The sequence below is a fragment of the Macrobrachium rosenbergii genome, chromosome 5 (assembly GCF_040412425.1).
Source record: "Macrobrachium rosenbergii isolate ZJJX-2024 chromosome 5, ASM4041242v1, whole genome shotgun sequence".
NCBI classification, from domain to species: domain Eukaryota; kingdom Metazoa; phylum Arthropoda; class Malacostraca; order Decapoda; family Palaemonidae; genus Macrobrachium; species Macrobrachium rosenbergii.
In genome coordinates, this window is record NC_089745.1 from 64,967,134 (window position 1) to 64,990,037 (window position 22,904).

Genomic DNA, 22,904 nt, shown 5'->3' on the forward strand with positions numbered 1-22,904 from the left:
CTCTCTCTCTCTCTCTCTCTCTCTCTCTCTCTCTCTCTTACACACACACACACACACACACACACACACACACACACACACACACACACATATATATATATATATATATATATATATATATATATATATATCTTTGTATAAATATAATACATATGTATATATATACATATATATTGTATATATATATATATATATATATATATATACATATATACAATATATATGTATATATATTCATATGTATTATATTTATACAAAGATATATATATATATATATATATATATATATATATATAAATATATATATATATATATATATATATATATATATATATATATATATATATATATATATATATATATATATATATATATATATATGTGTGTGTGTGTGTGTGTGTGTGTGTGTGTAGAAAGAGAGAGAGAGAGAGATTTGCTGGTGACTTAATACCAGATGTATATTTATTTGTAATAACCGCAATAACGCCTTCACTTCTTGATTCCTTCACAGTGCTTGATTTATGTCGTCTAAAAAGCATGAGATGAAGACACACTGATGCCTGGTCCAGTATTCTTTGTGGTCAAGTGTTTAACGTTAACCTCATTCTGAAATATCAGGTGCGGATTCAGCCAAGCCCCACACGTAACAATATATACGAGTATATATTGTTACGTGTGGGGCTTGGCTGATGAGTTTATTAATTAATTAACGTAATTTATGGGGGCCCTGCATTGCCAATGGCACATGTAACCTGTCAATTAAAGCTAAAGTTAGCCTCAAAGACAGACAATTACTTACTTGAATCAGGTCGTCAGTCAGGGAACCATGTATGGGATAATGGATTACTCTGCAACAAGTGGATTACATCAAACCCCTTTACTTCCCAATTAGTCCCGACAAAGAAAGAATGTGTGGTGATAGCGAGGAAATTACATGAACAATTGGTCAGTGTCTGACACACTCAATTTTCCCTGCTCCTGTAAGAAAATATAATACAACGGATGTCTGTACTAATAGCTATCATACGCAGTTTTAGTAATAGGAAGGCTATTTCTCTTCCGAACAATGGGATCGAGGCACAAGGCTGCCTGAAATTTACTTACTTAACTTTCCCTAAGTCCTATTTACTGCACGGGAATAGTTTACGCAATTCACTAGGCATTATTAATTATTCTTACACTAGACTTCATAAAAGAAAATTGATTATACCAGGTTCTCGTAGATGGTGGTGAAATGATGAAAACAAAGGAAAAGATGAAATACCGTGGAAGAATACTAGTAATTCGACGAAGAAACTGTCAAATTTCTGACTTACCGTTGATGTGGGTTGCTTGCGCATGCAACTGATGATCAGAGGTCTTGAAAAGACCCGTTTTACACCTCACTAGTACCAATGAAACAGTAAGAAGGCAAGCACAAAGAATTAGTTACGCACAACGTGTGCTTCGCACGGTAGCAAGTCTCTCTCTGGCTAGCATTGGCTCAGGTCAAAGCTGTATCCCTGGGCCTTTTTCCAACGTATGCCTATATGTCTCCGACAGTCTGAAAATTTAACAAAACATCGCAAAATGCATACGACAAAGCAAAAGGAAGCTTAAGACCACCTTCACTAGAGGTTACTTGGTAGAACCTTCCCTATGGGTTAGGCCCTAATGCTAAACTATCCTTGCTAAAAATGATGTTTTTTTTTTTTACCTTTGCCTTAATACACACAGCCCTTCCTGTCTGTCTTTGTTAGAATGATATATATATATATATATATATATATATATATATATATATATATATATATATATATATATATATATATATATATATATATATATATATATATATATATATATATATATATATATATATATATATATATATATATATATATATATATATATATATGTATATAAGATATAAGACAGAATACGTTGGCAAAAGCAAGGGCCACAGCACATAGAAGGATCACTTTTTAAATTTAAAGACAAAATCTGCCCATTATTGCAATCCTCAGTCGTATATAAATATACTTGCCCCAGATGTAATTTGGGGACTTACGTAGGTTCAACTAAGCGATTGCTCAAGGTCAGAGCTGATTCACATAATGGTGTCAGCCATCGTACTGGCTGCAGATTGTCCAATCCCGAATTTTCTAATATCAGAAATCACACAAAATCCCTCCTTTCCGAATCATAAAGCCTTCAGCCTTTAGTCTAGCAGGTGCTTTTTAAATCTTGTTTTGTTTTAATGTAAGTTTGGTATAATTTGTTGAGACTCTTAAAGCAAAAAGTTATATTCCATGTGTTTTTAATTTGTGTTGTTTTCTCTTTTAGCCTTGATGATGTAACTATGTTGTTACGAAACGCGTCGGCAATAAATGTATCACCTTTTGATGACTGGCTATCTCCTTGTCACCCTGTCCTTCTATATATATATATATATATATATATATATATATATATATATATATATATATATATATATATATATATATATATATATATATATATATATATATATATCAATACAGCACGAAGGAACGCATGCTTGAGAATATCACTAAGTCCACGTCTGAAGGTGAGTGAAAACCGGGACTTTGAACAAGTACTTTCGTAGAATAAACTACGAAAGTACTTGCTCCTGGTTTCACTCACCTTCCGACGTGGGACTTATATATATATATATATATATATATATATATATATATATATATATATATATATATATATATATATATATGTGTGTGTGTGTGTGTGTGTGTGTGTGTGTGTAAAATAGAATCTAGGAATCTATGTGCATATATATATATATATATATATATATATATATATATATATATATATTATATATATATATATATATATAATATATATATATATATATATATATATATATATATATATATACATACACATACATACATATACCAGTAGATTTTACTTATCAACGGAACACCCCGAAATACTGGCATAAACTTTCTGTTGCTCTTCAATAAACCAAAATATGGAGAATGTAAATAAGCTACACTTTCAAAAGTAATAAAGCGTTTTATAGCCCGGTACGTTGGAAATGACCATAGAATATGTGTGATATTTTCATTATATGTATGTGTATATATATACATATATTTAAATTTATATGTACAGATAGATTCACTGTATTCTGGTTTACTTTTGTTTTTCCTGTTATTTCGGTAAAATTAATTATAGTTTCCTAACGTTTAGTCGAACTGATTGATGCGAACTATTGCCTCACTTAATTTATGGATGTTATCGTTGTGAGTGAGTGAATTCATTAGTTTTTTTTAGATTCATTTTTTTATCATATAAGCATGATAAATGTGTCTAAACTAAAACTAATATTTAATCTTATTTTTTTTTATAAACATCTCATTTATATTTCTAAAAAAATATCTAGTTTGTCCAAAGCACAGGTAAAAAATAATCCCTATTTTGAATTAATAAAGCAGATTCAAAGACATTCCTTGTAATTGTGTCGTTTGATCAAGCTTTGTTCCTTCTGTGGCTCCAGTTGGTACAGTGATCAGAATCTGCCTAATGTACAAATGATATTGGGCCATTTTTAGCAAAATATTGATGTTTGATTCATATTGCAATGATTTTTCTGTGTGTCTGTAGTATTTTTTATCAGGTTTTTGCCAGGAATGTCATGTTTGCAGACAAATATAATTTGGAGAATATTATATTACCAAACCCTTAATATTAAAATTAATGAAGAGGCCATTTATGCTAAACATCTGCAAAAGCACACACCCATTTTATATTACCCATTATATATATATATATATATATATATATATATATATATATATATATTTCGCTATAAATATAAAATAAGTAATATATAATATATAAAACTATATATATATATATATTATATATATATATTATATATATATATATATATATATATATATATATATATATATATATATGTATATATATACACATACATATATATATGTGTGTGTATATATGTATGTATGTATGTATGCATGTTTGTATGTATGTTTGCATGCACGCATGTTTGTTTGAAACACAATGTAATGTATGTAGCTTTTGCCGACATCTTTCCTTACAGATCACAAATTAGTTTGTCGAGACCCCGTTGATTTTTAATCATAAATTACTTCTTTCAATATTGTATTTCCCAGGCTCGAAACCATACAAAGGCTTTTCCGAATGTCTTGCATATAGCAGTTTTTACAGACGGTTCTTTTTTCCCAGATCAGATAATGGCTTTCCCGGGCTTCTTGATATTAGGTCTTGTTCCTAATCCATAATTTAGCTATCCCATGCATCTATTCTTGCTGGTCATAAATTCACTTTTCGATACTTGCAGACTGTAGGATAGTTTTTCTTTATTTTTTTTTTTTTACCAAACATTAAATTACCTTTTATAGATTTACTTATTTCTTTACAGATAATAAAACTATTCCCGACCTCATCAGTTTTATCCCAGACCATAAATTAGCTTTCCTGTTGGCCGAAATTTTTTCAGACAATATTAATTTGCTTTCCCAGTCGTACATTTTTATTCGGACCTGAAATTAGTTTTACTTGACGTCCTCATTTAATAATCAGTTACTTTTTACAGACGTCCTCAGTATTTTTTTATGGTCTATAAATGCGGTTTTATAGATATCCTTTTACATAATGTTTAATAAGCTCTTCCAGACATCTTCCTTTTTTCCAGTTCATATCGTAGCTTTTCCAGACATCTTTCTTTTTTCAGATCAAAAAGTAACTTTTCCAGACGGCTTTTTGTACCCAGATCATGAAGTAGACTTTTCCAGTGTCTGGAAGCAACTTTGTTTCCAGACCATATAGTCACTTTTCAGACATCTTCATAAATTAACGTTTGTCTTAATCATATTTTATTCTACACCATGTACGTATGAGGAAACGAATGAGGAGCATGTTAAGAACTTTATAAAACATTAGAAGCAGTTTGAATCGGTTATTTTAGTTAGGACACTTTTCAGACAACTTTTTAAAATGAGCGAAATGAGATTTTATTGACTGTTCATCTGGAAACTAAGCTTAATTAAATTTTATTCCATTTGTCCTTCTTATACAGTTCCCTCAGTGGTTGATTATTATATTTGTAAAGTTCGTTTTGTTTTAGTACCTGAAAAGGTTTGAAACTAGAATTGCATTGATTATGCGAGCGAAAATAATAAATTCTTTTTATCACCCGGTCTATTTTTTTAATGGTGGGCATTTTTTTTCCTGGAAATTTCAGTGCAGTCATTTTTTACTCAGGAAACGCTTTGAAGTCATTATCTGATTCTTATCTCTCCTTAATTAAGAGCACGCAGTCATCAGCAGAAAGTATAGAAGCTGTTGGAGTCTGCCTTTATTTATTTATTTCTGTACTTATTGTTTTTGGTGTTGTTGATAGCCGTTGGTTTTTTATCCTAAAATTTGCAGAATTATGTGGCGTATTTGAGGTGTATTCAGAAAAGAAGTTTTGGGAAAACACAAACTTACGCCAAGGTTGAGAAATCCACCTCCAAATAGGCACCCCCCCAACTTTTTTTGCGAAAGTTTCATTCCTTTTTCTCCCAAATTAAAATCCCTTCCTGTCAGTCGCAATGTGAATCTTAGACAGTATGTGGGTATTAAAGTCTACGGTGCTGGTTCACACAGTTTCAGTTTCTTGCACGTGAAACAATTGAAACTGAGTTAAGAGGTTTTAAACCTCTTCCAAGGTTGAATATCTGGCCTTCAGAAATGCATTTTCTACCCAACGTTTTCATTCCTACCTCTTGCAAAATTGAATTACTCATTGTTTAGTGACGCTCATATTTTGATAAAGGTTTTTGAAAATCCAAACATTACTATTTTAATAAGCAATCTTGCTTACATACAAACTGAACCAAATAACATCACCTCAAACTTTCAGCCTCTTCTGTGTCAAGGCTTTGTTTTCATTAGCTGTTTACTTAGTTCAGGTCTTTAAAAGAAATGTTAATATCACGATAATCACTGAAACTAAAGATTTTATTTTATCGTTGTCCTAATATGTGTATTTGAGTATTAAATTAACATTATGAATATATATTGTTATAAATTTGTTTTACAGCCCAGGCAAATTGAGTTAATGCTGGAATATCTGATTTTGTGATATAAAGGTTACAGTACTTAGTACAAGAAGTCTTTATTTCATGCCCGGGTTCTCAGGTTCAAAGGAAGCTGTAGTAATACTTAAAGCCAAATGGAACGCTGCCTTGGTAATTCCGACTTACATTATTTTTTTGTGTATGCATGTAATTGAGGCCTAGGTGGTTTGTCTTTATTTGTTCTTGATTTTTCGTTGTCTTTGTCATTTAATGCCTCTCAGGCTTGTTACTTAAGACCCTTTGTTCATACTGGACAGTAGTAAAGATAATAATGTTATAAAAATGGACGAACCTTCACGTTCCAGAGCAAAAGCCCCATTAAATGAAATTTATATTTCTTTTTCTTCATGTTATGAGCAAGTTCTTACATACGACCAGTTTACATCATACTGGTGTTTGTTTTCGATTGTTGGAGAGCTAAGAGCAGTATTGTGTGAGTGGTTCATTGGTAAAGGTATGTATAAATAAAAATTAAAAATAGAAACAATTTCAATGAGCGATTTTTCCCATAATAATAATAATAATAATAATAATAATAATAATAATAATAATAATAATAATAATAATAATAATAATAATAATAATAATAATAGTTCTTAGAGAAATTAATGCGTATTTTATTCACATCGTGGTACTCGTTCAGAGTGATAGTTGAGGAAAGGCGATTTTGCGGAAGGTTAATGAATTTTTAAAAATTGCATGTAAAGCACGATTTGTTTTTTGTTTTTTTTTGCATCTTGTAAATTATCGGCATCGATGATCATTGAAATGGTGACACCAGCTTGTCAGTATGATTATTAGTTTTTGCCACATTTGTCGGTAAAGAGAATGTTAAGACATGTAGTTCATTGCAAAATTGATCTTTTTTTCTTTATTTAGGTATATATACTCAACTTGTCTTACCAAATTCCATAGGCGAAAGTGAGGCCCAAAGGTTGGAAGTACATGAGAGAGAGAGAGAGAGAGAGAGAGAGAGAGAGAGAGAGAGAGAGAGAGAGAGAGAGAGAGAGAGAGAGAAAATTATATGGTATCTATTGTTTAAAGACATTTCAGCAGGAAGTTGATATGAAATTATAATTATGTTTATGTAAATGACATAGATCAGTCTTCCTTGTTTCGGAAATGTCATCCATATGCTGTCTGAACTTGTTAGGTAAAACATAAGAAAGTCAAACTTTTTTATGTTTACAATAAAAAAAAAAGTATTTTCTCATCTAGATTTAACATCTTCTAGCAACCATAATTTCATGCTTTTGTTTTCTGTAAAAGAAGACTATTGAGATGGCTATTTGTCTGTCCGTCCGCACTTTTTCTGTCAACCCTCAGATCTTAAAAACTACTGAGGCTAGAGGGCTGCAAATTGGTATGTTGAACATCCACCTTCCAGTCATCAAACATACCAAATTGCAGCCCTCTAGCCTCATAAGTTTTTTAAAATTTTATTTAAGATTAAAGTTAGCCATAATCGTACTTCTGGCACCGCTGTAGGTACCAACAACATAGGCCGCCACAGGACCGTGGCTGAGTTTCATGGGCAACGGCTACGATTTTCATGGGCCGTGGCTGAAGGCTTCGTACAGCATTACGAGTATACGCTGTACAGAAATCTCGATTGCGACGAAGAAATTTCGGCGCATTTTTTTTATTGTTTTATGATGTTATCGATTATCAGTCTCCTGGTGTTAGATTCTAGGTAGAATCTCAATATCACGGGTCACGTGTGAAGCCATCGATTCCCAGTTTGGCGGAGCGCCCAAATTCGTGGCAAATTCTCATTTTTGCAGGGCACCCCAGATGTCAGGGATTCTCAACTTGTCGGCGTTCAGATTCTTGGTCGAACCGCGCACTTTCAGTCGCATGCCGATAATGCACCTGTTTCGGCAGATCGGAAATTTTGACAGCGATTGACATGTTCCGGAGATGAGAGAGGCAATCCTCCAAATGAACTCCCCGGCTGATAGGACTCCATTTTGGGTCCTTCTCCTCCCCAGTTGCATTATGTCAGTGATGCACGAATGTGGTCCAGGTCATCGATCCAGGTTTCGCTGCATGTCATGTCGTGCTTACACCAAGTCTCAATAATGATCCAACATTTCCAGTTCTGTGCCGTGTTTGTCTGCATTGATTAGGCGAAGCTCAGGGGAGGAAGGTGATTCCAGTTCTTTTTATTTGTTCAGTACTGCTTTCTTTAATTGTTCTTCTCAAGGGCATTCAGATTTCCGGCGACACAGTCCACTTAATCCGTTTCACTATTTATTATTTTAATTAATGCTCTTCACGCCTTGGTGTTAAGATTTTATATTGCACTGTTACCATATTTTCGTGAACAGTATTATATAAAGCTTTTTAGAGGTTTGATGTAGGGAGAACCTCGTTGACTAGTGATTTAAGGAAGAATTGGTAGCAGGAAATAAGGATGATTAAATTTATATAGTGAAAATATTGCTAAACAACACATAAAACACTATCGTTATTTAGTGATCAGCCCTTTTTTAGTAAGCTTACTCTCTAGTTGCAAGGGATTGTTTTATAAGCCTTAAATATGTTAACGACTTTCTGTTTTTATGCTGTAGATTTTTACGGCATTTTAGAGTTTTCCGCTCCGCTAATTTGTTGCGCTTCTTCCTAATTAGAGCGGAAAGGTTTTTCGGAAACTTTCGGTCGGAGACGGATAAGCTCTGTTTTCTTCCGAGTGTGTTTTGCGAATGGGTTGTCTTAAATGAGATTCCATTCCACTCTCTGCGCCCGGGGAACTTGGGAAATCTTAAACAGGCCTTAAAAATGAAATGAAGTTTGTTTAAGGACCAGAAGCTCTCTCTCTCTCTCTCTCTCTCTCTCTCTCTCTCTCTCTCTCTCTCTCTCTCTCTCTCTCTCTCTCTCTCTCTCAAAAGTTTTAATCGATAGAGATAAGACAGTGAATTTCAACAAATATTGTGATTGCATGTTTAAAGTATTCATTACTGAACATAGCCCGATTACCATTAGTTGCTGTGACGCCAGATCGCACTGAAAAACATTCAATAATCATTTAACCATATTCTAAAGATGACATTACTCTCATTTTAACATAAATTCAGTCTTGAGACTAATATATTCCGCAACACAGCTTTTGGTTAAACGCTGAAGGTTACGAGATCGTTAGGCTTTCGTGGTTCCTAATGATCATTTGTTTCCTATTGCAAATAGCTTCTTTCCGTTACATTTCCACACAGATACTTCAACGATTGTCCACTCAAGGTTAATGGAAGAGATGTGCTGATGATGTTTGTCAGGTGTTAAGAATTTATTGATTTTTTATAACTTACCTGTAGAATGTTGTTAAGCTTAAACATAATGACGGTTTAAATTTTTTTTTACTAAGTTTGGATTAATTAGTTCATGAACTGATATAACGAGCAACTAGATTTCTTTTTATTTTTCTTGATTATAATTATTTCTTTAAGATGTTTTGGGGAATTGTTGTGATCTTCACGCTAATTATACTAATCATTAATTGGGTAGCGTATAATTATTTTTTCGAAAGCAAGTAAAGGGAGGAGAAGAAGAGGAATAGCAGGAGAAAGATGATGGGAGAGAGAGAGAGAGAGAGAGAGAGAGAGAGAGAGAGAGAGAGCAGGGAAGAAATGTCCTTTTAAAGTGAACCCCGGAATACAGTGGGTGTATTCATGCGTGTATGCATCAAAAGGAATCCCTTGAGGTCGAGGGACCTTTCTGCATCGGACGGGCATATTATGCACATCTATTTAAACTTTGCGCATGGATGCTCGTCCGATGGCTTAAGATCTCAACAGAAAACCCTTAATATCTTGCGAGCAGCGTCTCCGGCTTCAATGGAATTGAAACTTTCACTGTGTAATATTTTGTACCCGAAGGCCTCTCCTCGTAGAAGTATTAGATACGCGTTTGAAGTTTTAGCATAATGAAATTTTTATTCTTTTCTTCTAAAACGTATCACTTCAGAGTTCTCTTACGCTAAACTTGGGTGATGCTAAAGAATCCGCAGACATCAGTTTGAGATAATGTATGTGATCCTATTTACTCTATATTTCTTGACCTCTTCGCAACTTGTAAGACTTGATAATCCATGTTTGGTGACAGTTTGCTTGTTTCAGCGTAAGTTATTAGTGAAATGCGCTTAGCTGACTTTTTCATAACTTTTTTTTTAATCATTAACTACTATTCATAAATAAATGTATATGAGGAATTTTTCTTTGAGAGATATAAAATACCCTCAAAATCTTTCATTAGACCTAGAAACGAAAGATTATAATAATAAAGCGGACCACTTGTTCTGCTTGGATGTGATGCTTACAGTGTGATCACTTTCGACTCTGATCGATGACCTGTGATATAGTGATGCCAGTCTGATAAACCAATTAAACAAACAAAACCTTTTTCTCTGCGATGATTACTTTGATCTGTTGCCGCCAGTCTGATTAACCAGTCAAACAAACTTGGCTGTTATAAAGTTGTTTTTGAGAATGTATACCCTTTCCACAGTCAAATAAGTTAACCTAACATAGTGAAATGAACAACCAAAGAAGAGAAGAACAGGGACACTGTCTTGACCTACCGTAGGTGTCTTTCTGTTGGCGTTTCATATGAATGAGTTTGGACCTGTCAGCGAAATTTTATCAGACTCTCCATTTTCAAATATTCGAATTTTAATATTCATGAGGAGCTGAAACTTAATTAATAAAATATATAAAAGTAATTTATGAAAATACAAAAGCACATGGGGTATTTAATAAACAAAAATATACGAATTTTAAAAATCTTAACTTATTCTGAATTTTATCTTTAGTTTTATTTTTTTTTTTATTGTGCAAATGGAAACGTGAGTAAATGTATTTAATATGTGCGTGTGTTCAGTGTGGAAGCATATGCTTTGTTGCATATTTATATTTTTCAAATTTCATTGTCATTATTTATTTAGTCCCAGTACTTGGCCAGTGGCCTAGACCTGGTACACCATTTCATTTTAATTCTTCGGGCCAGCCCTATGAGAGCCGTTAATCAGCTCAGTGGTTTGTTTAAACTATTTTGATAATTTAATAATAATAATCGGCATCAGTTTATTCAGTAATCGCTCAGGAACATTGAAGTTGATTGGCAAATTGCAGTTAGAGAAAAAATCCTGTAATGTAGGTATGAAATAACTGAAGTTTCATGATTTTCAAGTTAGGCTAATGCGACGCAAGTTGAAATACAGGTAGGTAGTTATTGCTTCGGCTTGTCCTTCAGAAGTAAGAATGTGACTCTTCAGGGTGTCACGCAAACACGTTGTGTGACTCATTTTAGCATCTTGTGGTCGAAACTTTGCATTGAGTGGGCAGTTTTTTTTCGACACTGGTGATGAAATTAGGGTCACGCGTTTTCGTTCACGTGTCACACTGGCACGAACGCCCGCAGTTTCAAGTATGTGCCTTCTATATTAAGTACTTGCTGCGCTGTTTGTGGTAAGAAACTTGAAGGTAATAAGGAATGGGTCTATGTAACGCCGTCATATCTGGCTGGAATAAGTAGCAGATACGCAATTTGTCTCGGCTAAGTTTGAAGTGTATTTTATTCGCGGTACTTTATAATAAGTTTCTCGTAGGGCGAGTCGGTAGAGTTGTGGGCTAGCACTCGCTAGGCCCGAGTTCGAGTCTCCAGCCGGCTAATGAAGAATTAGAGGAATTTATTTCTGCTGATAGAAATTCATTTCTCGCTATAATGTGGTTCGGATTCCACAATAAGCTGTAGGTCCCGTTGCTAAGTAACCAGTTGGTTCTTAGCCACGTAAAATAAGTCTAATCCTTCGGGCCAGCCCTAGGAGAGCTGTTAATCAGCTCAGTGGTCTGGTAAAACCAGGGTATACTTAACTTTATACAGTAATAGCTATTATTATTCACTGAATTATGAAATTTGTTAACATAGGGAAGACAGTTATGAAAAGGAATACGGATGCGAGTTGTACTTGCTTCAGAAATCTCCGCCAGGAGAAAAATCTTAGAGAAAAGAGGTAGAAGGGTAAACAAAACCCATACACGGGTCGGGGTAAGGAAGCCTTTCATCGTTTCCTTTCAAAACTGAAACTGGAGTGGGAAGCTTTTTAGCTGAATAAATGTAGGTGAAAAGAAAATATTTGCTCTTTCTCTCCGTCAGACGCTGACTCCTCCACCGCCCCCCAAAGTCTGTTTCTTTATCTCTCCAATTTCAAGTAACTTTTACTCATCTTCTGGATATTTGTTTTTTTTCTCTCTCGCTCGTTTCTGTATCAAGCACGGACTGTGTGTATGTCTCATTTTAACTCCATCTTTTTTACTAATTACCTTGATCATTTTCCTCTATCCCTCCTCAACATGAAAACGAACTCGGAACTGCAATGTCGTTTTTTTTTTTTATATTTTCAATATTTCCACACCACGGTTATTTCTTTCATCTTTTCAGTATTACGCCGTGTTGTCTCTCTGCCTACGCGTCAGCCTCTTGACTTCAAGGCTACCACTTCTGTTTCTTATCTCTTGAAGAATAAGTTACTTTAACTAGGTTCCTTGATGGACAAATTCGTTTTTAAGTTTGTTAAATTAAGAAAGAGGTGCAGTTTTATCCGTTAAGCAGAATTTCCCCAACTCTTCAGCTGTGTGTGTGTGTGTGTGTGTGTGTGAGAGAGAGAGAGAGAGAGAGAGAGAGAGAGAGAGAGAGAGAGAGAGAGTTTGTAGTCCTCTCAAACATGCTCGCGCGCACGGCTCTTTGTGTTCATGAATGCCTGCGAGTCTTTTACGTTTTAATGTCTTGCTGTTTACAATGGCCAGTGTTTCGTTACCTTTTTTTTTTATCATTTGTAAATATTGCGGTTTGTATCCAAACGCACGATTGTCTTCTCGTGTTTGCACGGAGATACATTCCACTTATGTCCATTGCTTTTCTTGGAGGTGTCGTTAAAATGATCAAAGCTCTTGGGCAATGTAAGGCCTAAAAAACAAATTACCCTTTTTTGCCATTAAAACGGAAGGCTGTTTTGAGAACCCTAGGTTAAAATGTTATGGGGGTGTAACACGTAAAGGGAGGGCGGCCTCTCCAGAGAGCTGTAGTTTGTCAAGGGCCTTTATGGCCTAAAAGGTTAATGTATGCGCACTTTCTTTGTGACCTGTGAGGAAGGATGCTACCTGGGGATTTTCGTACAAATGCGAAATGGTAGGTAGGAATTGAGTCTGATGATGCTTTTTGAAGGTGGAGACCAGCGGTAGTGTCATTGCGGCAGACTGTGGCATTTAGTAGCCTAATTAAGACGTTTCTGCCTAGATGTGGTCGCTCACGCGTATCCATATATATATATATATATATATATATATATATATATATATATATATATATATATATATATATATATATATATATATATATATATCCATGTGTGTGTATGTATGTGTAATTGTAATAGCCACAATGCCCTCTTAACTTTCTCGAATTTCTCGCGCTTTTTTGGATACTCTTGTCACTACAAAGCCTTAAGATCCAAGTGCAAGAATATGAAGAATTTCTGATGTGTGGTATCGGGAAACGAACCCGGGTCGGGTCCGCTGATCAGAACGAGGTACCAAGTTAAGAGGGCATTGTGGCTATTACAATTACATATGTATCTGGTAGAAAGTGATCAGTAGATTCTATATATATATATATATATATATATATATATATATATATATATATATATATATATATATATATATATATATATATATATATATATATATATATATAGATACATAGTACGCCATTACAAGAGAAGGATGAAAGTTTTACAATATCGTAGATGGTTAATGTTTGTACATATCATTAAATCCGAAGTAGTATTCACTCCTGCTGCGGATTTTAATTACCTGTATTAACCCTCATTTCTCATTCATTTAAGTCCTTCATTGGCCCAGCGTTCGACTCTCCGACCGGGCAATGAAGAATTAGAGGAATTTATTTCTGGTAATAGAAATTCATTTCTCGTCATAATGTGGTTCGGATTCCACAATAAGCTGTAGGTCCCGTTGCTAGGTAACCAGTTGGTTCTTAGCTACGTAAAATAAATCTAATCCTTTGGGCCAGCCCTAGGAGAGCTGTTAATCAGCTCAGTGGTCGGGTTAAACTAAGGTATACTTAACTTCTCATTCATTTATTCCATCTCATATTCCACCAGTTAACACTTCTTGCATAGTTAGATACCATATTTGGCTTTTAGGAAGGCGAACTAGTTCAGTATTTCGTGGATTCTTTTAGCCTTTTATGATCTGAAAACCAACTTTGGTTCTTCGTCTTGTTTTGAAAGGGTGCCGTTTGTGACTGGCCGGCTGCTGTCTGTTTTGATCATATTGAGATTTCGTCAGTCTTCGGGTTGAAGAATTCTGCAAAGTTGCTTCTGCCCAAATATTTGTTTTCTTCTGACTAGCATTGATACTTTTGATGCCATTATCCTTAATCTGTATTTACAGATAACGTTGAGAGTTATCCATCCATTCTTTCGGACCAGATGACATTTAAGAAATCCTTTACATAAAGAAACAAATTCCCTTCCATTGTCTTTTAAAGTTTTGGAGGCATTACTACACTTCACAAACAGTCAAGTCCAGGTTGCTCATGACAGACTGCGTAAAGATATGCCGAAGGAATTTCTCGGTAAATGTTTTTCATTTTGAGTAGCAAGATTTAGACTAAGCATATTACAGCATTTTATTTGCATTTTTCAAAAGTCCGCTTTCCCACTTCCCCCGAGGTTAGACCTACCAGTACATTTTACATACATAATTGCGTTGTTGTTTACTAAGGAAAAGGTTTCATACTTTATCATAGTGACAGCAAAAATCCTTTCGCGATACTGAGAGAAAGTAAGCTATGTACTATCTCCTCTTCCTCAACTTTATATAAGGTAGTATGTAACGACATTTAAACTTACCTTTCATTTCGAAAAAAAAAAATGTTCTCTGGATAGTCCCTTGTTCATTGATAGTATCTCTGTTTACGAAGTCAATTTCGTCCATTATGAGGACCCCAACAAAGCTGAAGAGCTCATGCCATGATTGGATTTTTTATTATCGAAGGTTTGGTCAACCAGAAGTTGTTGAATTGAAAGAACTAAAACAAAAAAATGGTGTAAAGACACAAAATGCAATAACTGAAGAAGGCAGGTGATGAGAGCTGCGCAAAATTTAATCTGACTCTTTAATTAAAATTGGGTTATATCGAAATGAGGGTAGAAATACCCCTACCAAGTGCGTAAGAAGGAAAGAGAAGATAGGCAGAAGCGGATTGTTTATTACATAAAAAAGACAGTTATTAGTAGAATTGAGAATGAGGCTGAATATTCGTTTGCTATATCTCTTTAAGTCTGGTATATCAGGGACTGCAAAGCCTTCAATTATGGTTAGGGATAACACCATCCTTATGGTGAGTGACAATCTCTCTCTCTCTCTCTCTCTCTCTCTCTCTCTCTCTCTCTCTCTCTCTCTCGGCCTCTATATATCCTTGGACTTGTACAGCCTGATCGTTGTGTGGAGAAAGATGATCAGCGTAGTTCGTAATTTCCTTTAATTTTTAGTTATAGATGGCATTCCCCAACGTTTTCTTTTCGTGGTATGCGCTGGTATATTAACAGTGCTTTTAGTCTTTGTTTCTTCATACTGTCCACTTTGATGTTAAAGTTAAGAATCTATGATTGAAAGTAAATCCTTTCTTTTTCCTCCATTGTATATTACATATATATATATATATATATATATATATATATATATATATATATATATATATATATATATATATATATATATATATATATATATATTTTTTTTTTTTTTTTTTTTTTTTTTTTTTTCACAGATACGTGCATTATTCTCAGTATACATTGTATATTGTGAGGGTTTATGTGCGTGGGTTCTGGAACATTTTACTTGTTAATGGGACGTGAATAATCCACCAAAATAGTTATATTTTTCTGTTTTGCGTAACCTCTCATTATTTCATTGTTTTGGAATGGGTTTCAACGGCAATCGTTTCCAGTTTATATCGATTTTCTATTTCTTTTGTATTAAGCTATCTGTCGTCTCTTGTTTTTGCAGGTTTTTGTTAGTTTTTGTATCAGTTCCCGTTGTTTTGCAACATTAAATCGATATTTATCATGATAAAGTGTAGTGGCATCTTTTTAGTAAAATTCAGTTTACATAAAGGTTAGTTTTACACTAATTTAAAATTTCTCATGTGTATTCTGGTGCTGTTTTGCTGTTGCTAATCTTTTTTTTAGGCTTAGGTCAAGATCCTCTGCATTGAATCAATTGAATGTCCGAAGGTTGTTGTCTTTTAATATTTGAACGTTATATTTTGCCTGTTCGAAGCGCTTGAGCTGGTACCTCTTGCCGTAGTAAGCTTTATGTGGCGTTGTGATTCATATTTTCATTTTCTCATTTAAGTGTCATAATTTTTTAGGAGTTTTCGTGTAAAATATGTGGTACAATTTCTTTCTTATCTTTTCAGAAGGTTAAAACAGATATGTGTGCGAACGACTGAATACAATTACTCGGTAATCTTTAAAAGCATTCCAGTTAATTTTAATTCTTGTTAGCCTTCTGGCATTAGCTACTTTTTTCGTCACTTATTTCATCTCGTTATTTTCCGTAAAAATTAACAGCCGTTTGATGACATGTTCAATATTTGACTCCTTTTTTTTCATCCAGCTGTAAAATGAATGGTAAAATTTAAATACAGTTTTTGCAGTATCTCGTTTAAACTGTTCATTATGTGTAGTAATTATGGAGTATACATTACAGTTCATAAAATGATCATAGAAACCGAAAACCATTACAATATGTGACGAGGATACAACCGAATCGGGTTTTGCGCTTGTGTGTATGAGCATGCGTGTGTTTGTGTCTGTGAGAGAGAGAGAGAGAGAGAGAGAGAGAGAGAGAGAGAGAGAGAGAGAGAGAGAGAGAGAGAGAGAGCGGTGCATATATTTTACGTATGAGAGAAGTGGCAGCCAGGGTATTGGTACACGTTTGTTATACCATGCATGCACCTGTGAGAAAACAAAAAGTAAAGCGCAGAGAGAAGTGAGACCGGTAGAATTTTGAGAAGGCAGAGGAATAAAGGGCGAATAGATGTTGATAAAAATATAACTGTAAGTGAATAGTTAACTGTATGCCTAGAGAAGAGTTCCGGGAAGTCTTACATAATTTATAGCGAGTCTTTCCGGTGCCTTTTGAAATTCTCTCTCTCACTCTCTCTCTCTTAGTTCTTAGGTTTACCGTTCTCTCAGATAAACCCTACCTTTTATTTGCGTGTGCATGTGGAGAGAGAGAGAGAGAGAGAGAGAGAGAGAGAGAGAGAGAGAGAGAGAGAGAGAGAGAGAGAGAGAGAGAGAGACTCTTTTGTCAGGTAGAGCAACCACCGCAATGAAAGACTTGGTAAACATGGCCGCCGTCTCATTGTAGGTATTGTTTGTTCGTTTGATCAGCGAAGGAAGAACCAGGAAAATAAGGCAGCGAGTTGAAGGAAAATAGAGAGAGAGCAGAGAGCGAAAAATAGGGGAGATATTAAAGATAGAAGGCCTTCTTTCACTCTGGAGCATCGTTTTCCCCCAAAAAGCTCCCTAGATACTTACACTTCTCCGTGAAAGGGATTTCCAGGTTATTCCTTCCTTCCTCTTATTTATCTATTTCTTTCGGGGGATGGGGCCCCCTGTCTATCTTATTTCTTTTAGGAGGGGGTCGGGGTCCTGTTTACTTAAGCCTCTCGACGTGAGCGTTATGACAAAACAAGTTCAGTTTACGCAGTCACCGACTGATTGTTTTGAACGTGAGGTTTGGAATGGGGGGTTCCGCTACAAAAAAAGAATTAGTCGAACTGCGCGAGAGAGAGAAATTGTCTCGTGGGGGTATTAGGAGTAATTTGAACATAATATTTATTGTCGGCAAATAGACAGTCGTACAGAGTTCCTGATATGCAAGGTTACGTGATATGCAAATGTTTTCATAACGAATGATTTTCATTATTGACTTTTCCAGATGGTTTAGGTTGGAAACAAACATCCAAATATGGTTAATCACCTAGTGAAATACTCTTATGTGCTCTTTTTATGGTTGAGACAGAGACGGACTTAACTTAACAGAAAACAAATAACAAATGCACCGAAGTTTCTTCGGCGCAATCGAGTTTTCTGTACAGCCGCTACAGTGTATAATCAAGGCCACCGAAGATTTTGAGCCCCGGCCCTTGAAACTTAAACCACGGCCCGGTGGTGGGATGTCCTATATCGTTTTCAGAAGCACGATTATGGGCTAACTTTATACTTAAATGAAATAAAAACTAAAGAGGTTTTGAGGACTGCAATTTTGGTATGTTTGATGATTGGAGGGTGGATGATCAACATACCAATTTGCAGCCCTCTAGCCTCAGTAGTTTTTAAGATCTGAGGGCAGACAGAAAAAGTGCGGACAAAAATAAAAAGGTGCGGACGGACGAACAAAGCCCGCACAATAGTTTTCTTTTACAGAAAACCAAAAGTCAAGGACGTCTCCCCAGGTGATGAAAAAAATTTCCCCTTGAAGAGTCTAACTAAAGGATTCAGGAAGCATAGAGGGAAGTAGAGAATTCCTCATTCTCTATATAATCATCGTTAAACAAGAGTCGCGACGGTTCTTTGTGTTATGGCAAGAATTTGGTTTGCATGAGATAATAAGAAAACGTAATTTTGGAAACTACTCTCCTTTTATAATTTGTTTTATAATTTGTCGACTCCATGTAACGCAAAGGTTGACTTCTTTGTTTGTCAAAATAACCGCGTGAAAATTATGTGGAAATGCGTTGTCTTGTTTTTATTACTATAATATATTCTTTGTGCAATCGTGATTAATGGGTGTGCATTTTTACATGCTACGTATATATTTGATTAAAAAGTTTACATATAAAATTTGTTTATATATGCTGCCATACACACAAACAGTATATATATATATCATACGGAAAGCAGATAGATATTTAATACACTGATTTTTGCAGAGTTTAAACATTTGCCAAGATTACAGGGCAGAACGAGATAATCATATACAAATTTTCACGAGATGACAAAAAACAAAAAATTCAAGTTGGCAAGGCTTTAATTTGGTGTTCTTTTAAACTGGTGAAGGTATCATTAAGTTAAGTATACCTTAGTTTAACCCAGACCACTGAGCTGATTAACAGCTCTCCTAGGGCTGGCCTGAAGGATTAGACTTATTTTACACGGCTGCGAACCAGTTGGTTACCTAGCAACGGGACCAGCAGCTTATTGTGGAATCCGAACACCCATTATAACGAGAAATGAATTTCTATCACCAGAAATAAATTACTCTAATTCTTCATTGGCCAGTCGGAGAATCGAACGCTGGGCCAACAGCGTGCTAGCCGAGAGCTCTACCCACCCCTCCAATGAAGAACTTGAAAGTATCATTAAAACTCTCTGTCATCAAAGAGCATGAAGCCATCATGTTAGAATCCATGTTCAGAGCTTGAGTAGGCGCGCATCCTATATGCGACGTACCTCCTTGCTTTCTCCCCATCGCCCACAACCTCGCGTTCTCCCTTTGCGATGTAGGATCACTTTTATCTTCTTTCCTTCCGCCTTCCTCTCCCTTCATGGCCTTTCCTCCCTTTATGACCCCTGCCCCTCCTTTCTGGACCCAAGTTCTCGCTCGTCTTTTCTTGTTTGGTCTGAGTTCATTCGAAATCTTCCTTATTCGACGCTAACATTTTGTGTGTATGTTTACAAACATACTTGCATATATATATATATATATATATATATATATATATATATATATATATATATATATATATATATATATATATATATATATATATATATATATATATATATATATATATATATATATATATATATATATATATATATATATATATATATATATATATATATAATATATATATATGTGTGTGTGTGTGTACATATTGTCATATATATACTGTATATGTATATGTATATATGACTATAATTACTCTTCATAGGTGATTTTTATATATCAAATATCACTGGGAAGAAATGAAAATCGGTTGTAAATCCTGCCTGGTGTCGGCTTTATTGCTAAACCATCCTCAGAACATACACACACACACACACACACACACACACACACACACACACACACACACATATATATATATATATATATATATATATATATATATATATATAATTTATATATGTGAGTGTGTGTGTGTAACTGAATGACGAAAATATGGAACGTGATAAATATAAAAATAAAGACAAAATCCACGAAGGAAAGAGAAACTAGGAGTACTCCAAGGACTTTCGACTTATAGTCAGTCTGCTACCTAAAGGACTATAAGTCGAAAGGCCTTGCAGCACTCCATTGTTTCACTTTCCTTCGTGGATTTTGTCTTTATTTATATACACACACACACACACACACACACACACATATATATATATATATATATATACAAGTGTGTGTGTGTATGTATGTATGTATGTGTGTGCGCGTGTGTGTGGAAACCTTGCAATTACTCTTATTTTCATACAGTAAGAGAAAAATTACCTAACCTCCCAAATATTGTTAGGGCTGTTATTAGGATAATGCTGATATTTTACCAGGTAGTGGCAAATCCATATTTACAGTGATGTCGATCACAGAAATTTTGGACCACATAAGCTACTGGAAGTTTCATTGGTTCGAAACTTAGTAAATATATATTTGTTGATTAGTTAATCCTCTCTATGACATTTTCCATGAAAGATATCTCATTTGTTGTTTTAAAATGAACGTTTTAAATTATCATACTCTTTCTGTTTTCTTTAAATTGTCCCAGATACTCGGGGAAAGTAAGAGACAATTGTTGTTATGCAATATTTTGCTCCAACTGTCGCCTTTTATTTTTATTTGATTTTCATTCGTCCTAGGAACTGCATTTTCAAAACAGACAATTCTTGCAACTTGTATTTTAGGCGTAAATTGAAAAGTAAGTTGGAATTCGCTTAGGACGTTTGGCTACGAAATACTTATCTGTAGTAGTGTAATAGGAACGAAGTGTATACGCGACTAAGACCCAGAATAAAAAGGAGAGATAGGAACGAAGTGTATACGCGACTAAGACCCAGAATAAAAAGGAGAGAGAGAGAGAGAGAGAGAGAGAGAGAGAGAGAGAGAGAGAGAGAGAGAGATAAAATGTTATTTTTTGTTCTGGAAAAATATTTTGTTTATCATTTTATTATGAAGTAACAAAATCGTAGCACATTGACTATCAATTACATTTTACGGAAAATATTTTTTCATCTCTTCAGTATCCAGTGACAAAATAATATAAATCAATATTTGTTAACTGCATAATTGCAATGTTGAATCCAATGCTCCAAAAACACTCGAGTGTAAAGAGATACGGTGCCTCCTGACAGCAAAAAGAATTGCTGTTTAAGAATTCGTTATTTCAGCTTATCAGTCAGTCGTGTTATGGGTTTATTTGAGCCAACCTCTCGGAATCCCATCCGCGTGCGAGTGTGGTTGTGGGTTCATTCGACAGCGCCTCCTGCCAAATCACCAGAGCGCCAATACACCAACCGATGTGCTGGAGAGCAGGTCGCGTCGGTTGAAATTCAGTTTCATTCATTTATTACACTTTTTCTTAATATTTTTATTTTTCAGAGATTTTTAGTGGGAGTGTTATGATGAACTTAAATTTTGGGGAAAACACCTAGTCTGCAAGCCGTGAATTTTCAAGACGCCAATTCTGAAGTATTTTCCAAGAACTTGAGAACCGGGATGCCCTTCAAGATTTGCAATAAGTATTTCCAGTCCATCAGTTGAACGAACACCAACCGTCGAAAGAGTCCAGGCCGATGCCACCTATCAGGAAGGTTAAATTTATTACGTGCGCGGTTACAGGGAAGGAGGCCCCACACAGACAAGCGGAAGGACAGGTTGACTGACAACACCGACATCTGCCGTCCTATTTGTGAGGGCCGTTTCTAATTTTATTTCCTTCCTTCGCTGTCGGACTTCGCCTTGGAGAGAGAGAGAGAGAGAGAGAGAGAGAGAGAGAGAGAGAGAGAGAGAGAGAGAGAGGACTGACTGTATTGGTTTCAGCGTCGCAGAGGGAAAGTTTACCCTGTGAGTCAGATGAAATTCCTTAGCTTGTTTCGAGAAAATGCGCCTTTTTATTTTTATTTAGACGACTGGGAAACTTCGGAAGTCAGTATTCGACAAGCTATGTTGCATTTCCTTGTTTTTTAAATTGTCGAGTTTTCAACTCCTAATTCGTCACCAAACTAGAAAGGACGGCCAGACACTGCATCCTGTACCAATAAGTTAACAGTTTACCGAAATATGCTGCATTATTTAGGGTTTCTTTCAGAAATACAAGGATGCGATTGCATAGATGAACAATCTATTCCGTTAATTCTTTCGAACCAGTGAAAAATGCTCCGAAATTTCTTCGGCGCAATCGAGTTTTCTGTACAGCCGCTACAGTGTATAATCAAGGCCACCGAAAACAGATCTATCTTCCGGTGGTCTCGGTATAATGCTGTTTGAACCACGGCCCATGAAACTTTAACCACGGCTCGGTGGTGGCGTGGCCTGTATCGTTGTCAGAAGCACGATTATGGCTAACTTTAAATAGAATAAAAACTACTGGGGCCAGAGGGCTGCAATTTGGTATGTTTGATGATTGGAGGGTGGATGATCAGCATAACAATTTGCAACCTCTAGCTTCTGTAGTTTTTAAGATCTGATG